The sequence below is a fragment of the Dermacentor variabilis genome, chromosome 5 (genome assembly GCF_050947875.1).
Source record: "Dermacentor variabilis isolate Ectoservices chromosome 5, ASM5094787v1, whole genome shotgun sequence".
Taxonomy (NCBI): domain Eukaryota; kingdom Metazoa; phylum Arthropoda; class Arachnida; order Ixodida; family Ixodidae; genus Dermacentor; species Dermacentor variabilis.
The window spans coordinates 180,428,522-180,434,067 of record NC_134572.1 but is presented as its reverse complement, the minus strand read 5'-3'; the positions used below and the strand labels follow the sequence as shown (position 1 = coordinate 180,434,067).

The following is a 5,546-nucleotide window of genomic DNA, read 5'->3' as shown; positions in this document are numbered from 1 at the left end:
AGGACTAAATTAAATAATACCGGGTTTAACACAACTCCTTGTGGCACTCCCTTCTCGACGGCATAAAGCGCTGTGGGGCCATCCGGGGTACACATGAAAAGTTGGCGTCCTTGAAGATAGTCTTCAATCCATGCGTAGAGCTGTCCTCCAAGACCAAGGGTTTCCAAAGCGTCAAGTATTGCTTTATGATAGACCGAATCATATGCTGCCTTAATGTCTAAAAATAATGCAGTAGGTATGTTTCCAGAGACCAATTCCTCTTCAATTGATGAGACCAATGCAATGACATTATCAATTGCGGATCTATTTTGCCGGAAGCCATTCATTTCCTCCGGGTAAACTTTTGCAGTTTCCAGGAACCAATTGAGTCGTTTGTAGATCATTTTTTCGAATAGCTTCCCTACGCAGCTAAGCAGAGATATGGGTCTGAAGGAGGCGTAATTTGTTGGCTGCTTCGCTGGTTTCAATATAGGAATGACGTTCGCAAGCATCCATTCCGTAGGAACCTCCCCAGTTATCCATGAGGCGTTGTAGTACTCCAGAACGCGTAGGCGAGATGTGTGGCATAGATTTGCGAGCGCTTCATAACTCACGCCGTCATGGCCAGGTGATGATCGCTTGTTTATGTCGCCGATTGCTGCCGCGAGCTCTTCGATGGTGAATGGTAATTCTAAGTCAGGAAGGGTAGCTCGAGGTGGACTAGGCTGACGACTTGCAATTTGCCGCAAAGGTTGTGCCCCGTTGGAAAGGAGCCTGCAGTACTGTTCTGCCACCTCTTTCAGGCATGCGCGCTCATGTAATGAGAGGGCGATAAAAGCGTAAAGCTGTTGCGGCTCTTTTCGAATGCCTCTGACGACTCGCCAGATTTTGCTCAGCGGTTGTCGTATGTCCAGTGTCCCTCAAAAGTCCCGCCACCTTTTTTGGTCCAGTTTGGGGAGGTAATGTCGTGTATGTCTTTGTGCCCGTCGGCAAGTTCTGAGGTCTTCGATATTCTTAGTACGTAGAGCCTTCCTTTCGGCACGCCTTCGAATGGCACATAACCTTTCAAATTCCTCGTCGTTTGTTGGTACATTACAATGCTTAGCGGCAGAGCGGGTACTTTGAGGCAATGAGCTGTTGTCGGTATTATTTCTGTATTTGTAGTTGAGGCTGCGATTCCTTTGTCTACGGCTGCTGTGTAAGCTTCTTAGTCTACCGACTTCAGTTTCACTTTTCTGGGCGACGTCTGAAAATGAAGGGCAGAGATTAGGATCGGGTAGTGATCACTACCTCGAGTCTCGAAGTCTGTACACCATCGGAACATAGGGGCCACTTGACTTGATACGAATGTGACGTCAATGCAGCTAACAGTCGTCGGATTTTTCAAGTATGTTATGCTGCCATCGTTCAAGGGCTCTATATTTTATTTTGCAAAAAGCTTCGCCAGCTTGGCACCCCGAGCACATGTATGTGAATTGCCCCAGATCTCGTTATGTGCGTTGAAATCACCACAAATAATATGTGAAGATTGAATGTTTGTCAACAAGTTTTCCAATCTTGTCACGTCGAAAGGTGATCCTGGTTCCAAGTAGACGCCGATCAGGGTAAACACTTTGGATGCGATCACTGCGGTTGCGCAAATATATTCGTTCTTGTCATGTGGTGCTACGACAATCACAGAGGCAGGTATGTCGTTGCGAAATCCAACGAGCAGTCAGCTGATTCTATTTTGTCGCCTTGAATGATGAAAATAATACCCCGTTATCCTAAAGGGCTCGTCGATGCGAGACTCGGAAATGACTAAAAAAGGGAATCGGTGCACTCGCGTAAGATGCTTAAAGTCTGCTAACTTCAAGCACAAGCCGGGAGCGTTCCACTGGAATATAGTACATGTCCGGAGGTGTTTGTTGGTGGACACCGGTTGTGAGACGATTGTTGGCGAAGCCATCGTTGCTACTGCGAAGAATCACGGCTTTGCGCCGTGAAAGAAGACGACACTAGCGGTTCCAAAGCCAGGACGGCCTCTACTACAGGGATGCTCTTAAACGATGGGCTGGCACGGAGAATAGCCTTGATTGCGGCGAACATCATAGGAATCAGCATACTTGATATCTCATTTGCAGTGCTATCATCTAACAACTTTTCTTGATTCTTCCTGTTCTGCTGCAACCTTGAGGACCCTTGTTGCTGTCGCGAGCTTGAGGTCATCTCACTTGAGGGCTTTGATGGATTCGTTGCAGTTGAAGGCCTTTGCTGGTTTTCTTTCACGACTGAGGCGTAGGACTTTTTCAAAGCCGTGTCGCTGCGTTGCACCGTGTCGTGTTGCTTTTGGTTTGTAGATGTATACATCACATCCGGATTCGGTGGTGGTTCTCGTCGTTTCCGCACTTTTTCTTGGATTTGCTCCATCGTCCGTGCAAAAGTGGCTGATTTCTTTTTAGGACACCCTCCGTATCACGCAGCATGCTCAGCTCCACAGTTTGGACACCGAGGCTGGGAACGTGACGTACACTCCTTATGCGTATGTGGACCAGCGCATATCTTGCAGCGGATGGGACCTTTACAATATTTCGCTATATGTCCATGTCTTTGACATCTGAAACATTGAGTAGCAGACCCCATGTATTCAGTCACGGGATAACTGCAGAATCCAAGCGACACTCGGTTTGGTAAACGGGCGTCCTTAGAGAATTCCAGGATGACCGAGCGTCTTCAGGTTCCCGTTACTACGCCATCTTCGTTAGGAACGTAGAAAACTTGCCTTTTAGCAGATATGACTCCTTGTTCGCTCAAATACTCCTTGTGGTCGTCATCTGAGTACTCAACAGGAACGTCATGTATCCTCCCGTACGTGGTAGAGTAGGAGTATGGAACTCGAGCTTCTACAGGAATACCCGATAGATCTGTGACTGTGAGGAGACGATTGGCTGCAGGAAGTGTAGACAATGTCGCCATGAGGCTGCCATCCTTGTTGAGACGGTGGCTGAGTATCTTTTCTTGGGCTGTTGTCACGACCGCAGAAGCCAGAAGATTTGAGTTTACATTCCATAAGCTGCTCTCAGGCTGAGTTGGCTTGAATTAAACAGGAACACCTGCGGCTCTTTTCTTTTTGTAAGAGACAACAGTGAAGGCTGTCTGGTCCACCTCTTCGTTGTCTCCTGCAGATGGCCTTGTGTCGATGTCATCTTCACGTAGCCTTTTCCTTGCTTGCTCATCTTCTCTGTGGTCTACAGAAGCAACGTGCTGACATGATTGCTGATTATTTGCGACGGATGCTATCAGAGCATCACGAAGGGCAGCCGGCGGCGGAGGCTCGCCGCGCCGCTTCGGTCCGGTGCGCTTCGGGAGCCGCTTGCTGTGCTTCTCTCGCAGGACGGTGACCCCCAGACCGGCGTTCGCTGAAAGAGAGGCACAAAAAGTAAAAATGAGCTCCACACTTGCTAAAGAAGACTTAAAAAAACAGACGGGCGCTCGGAAGGGAGCCTATCGCTCGTCGTCTTCATCTTCCTCCTCCCCTTCATATATTTTGTGCTCAAGCCGCTTGACTCTAAATAATCCTGGGTGGTTGCGAAATAGAAAATAGAAAACGATGTGCGCATTGAATAATACACACACTAGCATGTTGAACAAATGCAGAGGCAACTGTCAGATAGTCTTCGTTTATGGTCCACATGGTTCATTGTTCCGTTTTTCCATCTGTGAATAATATGTGACTTTCCAGTGCACGGTTGAGAAAGAAATTTGCTTCACAGTCACTCGCACGATTTTTTTCAGGCCTAATAAAAACAATTCAGTTCGTTTTGTGCTTCTTGCGTGATAGTGCAAAGCAAAGCACCATTTCATAAATGCCTACCGCCACGTCTGAGAGTGAAACTGTCACATTTTTACGTATATTTAGATGATTCCAAAGTGCTTTGACGAAGCATGTTGCTTAGCTGCTATTGGACGCTTAATGTCTAAACTATATGCTGTAATAGCACGTGCCAAAAAAACGCAATAGAATGCCTAAACGAGACGGAAAGGGGTTAACCGAAGGGCCCAATTTTTATTACTCATATCATAAGAAGCCAACAAACACTGACACCAAGGACAACATAGGGGGAATTGTGCTTAATAAATGAAATAAAGAAACGATAAATTAAGGGAAATTAAAGTGGATGAAAAAACAACTTGCCGCAGGTGGGAATCGGACCCACAACGCGAAGGTTGTGGGTTCGGTTCCAACCTGAGGCAAGTTGCTTTTTCATCCACTTTAATTTCCATTAATTTATCGCAAATATTTTCTGTTCAGACACCCGTAGGTTTGTTTCATGCGCACGCGCTTTCCTCATTTGGCCTGAGAATGGTTTTGCTCCATCACTTGATACCGCCCGGCAAAAAACGCAGCGGCAGAGTACACAAACACACCCGCCGCTATCAGTAGGCGCCAGATTTTGGCAAACTTTCCTCCCCATAACTTAACTCTGGGGCGAAACAAAACTGGGAACACAAACACGTATGATGTTTGTTTGTAGCGGTGTGTCGCCGCGGAATGTTGTTTTCCGCTGTTTTGGTTTATTTCGCAGTGTCAGCGAGCATCGCTGACACGGCGTAGCGCAGCGTGAGCGATGCTCGCTGCAATGCTTCTTCACCGGATAATGACTCAGAATAATCGCACGCGGCATAAATGGTGCATCGTAAGCTCGCAACAATATTTCCGGTATGATAGACCATCACAAAGAGTTCGGGAATTCACTCTGACAAGGGGCTGAGGCAGACACCTGACGATACTTGGCCCAGTTCGAAGCGCGGGCGGCTATCTTTTCCGTCGGCGGGGACACCGGCTGCCCGGCTTACGACGTCACTCCAGAGTAAGCTCCGATTGGTGGATGCTCGTGTGCATCTGCATTTGATGAGGAAATGCCGCTTTCTTCTAAAGTTGTACCCGACTATAGTTTCCGTTTATCGCGCCACACGAACGCAATATTTGTAGTAGCCGGATCATAGATCTCATCCTAGCACATTGTTTTTCCGTTAAAGAGACAGGGAGTATAGGCAAAATCCCGTATGAGTTTTCCTGTTCCTTATTTAATTTCTCTCTATGTCGAAGCTGTATATGGCAAGGTTCCGGAAAATATTGCGTCCGTCTATGGAGCTGTGTAGATTGAGACGTGGGCCGACCCCAAGATAGTCCAATACCGTTACGTCCCGCGCCGGAGGCGAAACAGGATTTAAGCACTCTGCGAACTTGCAAAAATAAGTTTAATATCTTACATCCGAATGCCACCCGTATCAGATATTAACCCGATACGAACAAATACTACACTTTGACCCACGTCGGCCATGTCTACGTTCGCACCACGCTCAGTTAGTCGGATTTCCAAGCGCTTGCGCATCTCCTTTCCTTCCGCTCTCCCGTGGTGGCGGTCCCGTAAGCGTGCTTCCCGCCAGGACCGTGAGGCCGAAAGAAATACCGCAATCCTAACCTAATCCCGCAAACTTCGGGCGTTTCACCGGAGCAACGACTAGGTTTCAGAGGGAGTTCGTGCGGAACCAATAATATGTGGCTTGTGTTGTGTGTGACCGCT

The 5,546-nt window shown here is 47.7% G+C and overlaps 1 pseudogene; it reads right to left on the bottom strand.

Moving 5' to 3' along the window:
• Positions 1-5,124: 5,124 nt before the first annotated feature.
• Positions 5,125-5,303, bottom strand: LOC142583802 (U2 spliceosomal RNA; annotated as a pseudogene).
• Positions 5,304-5,546: the final 243 nt, after the last annotated feature.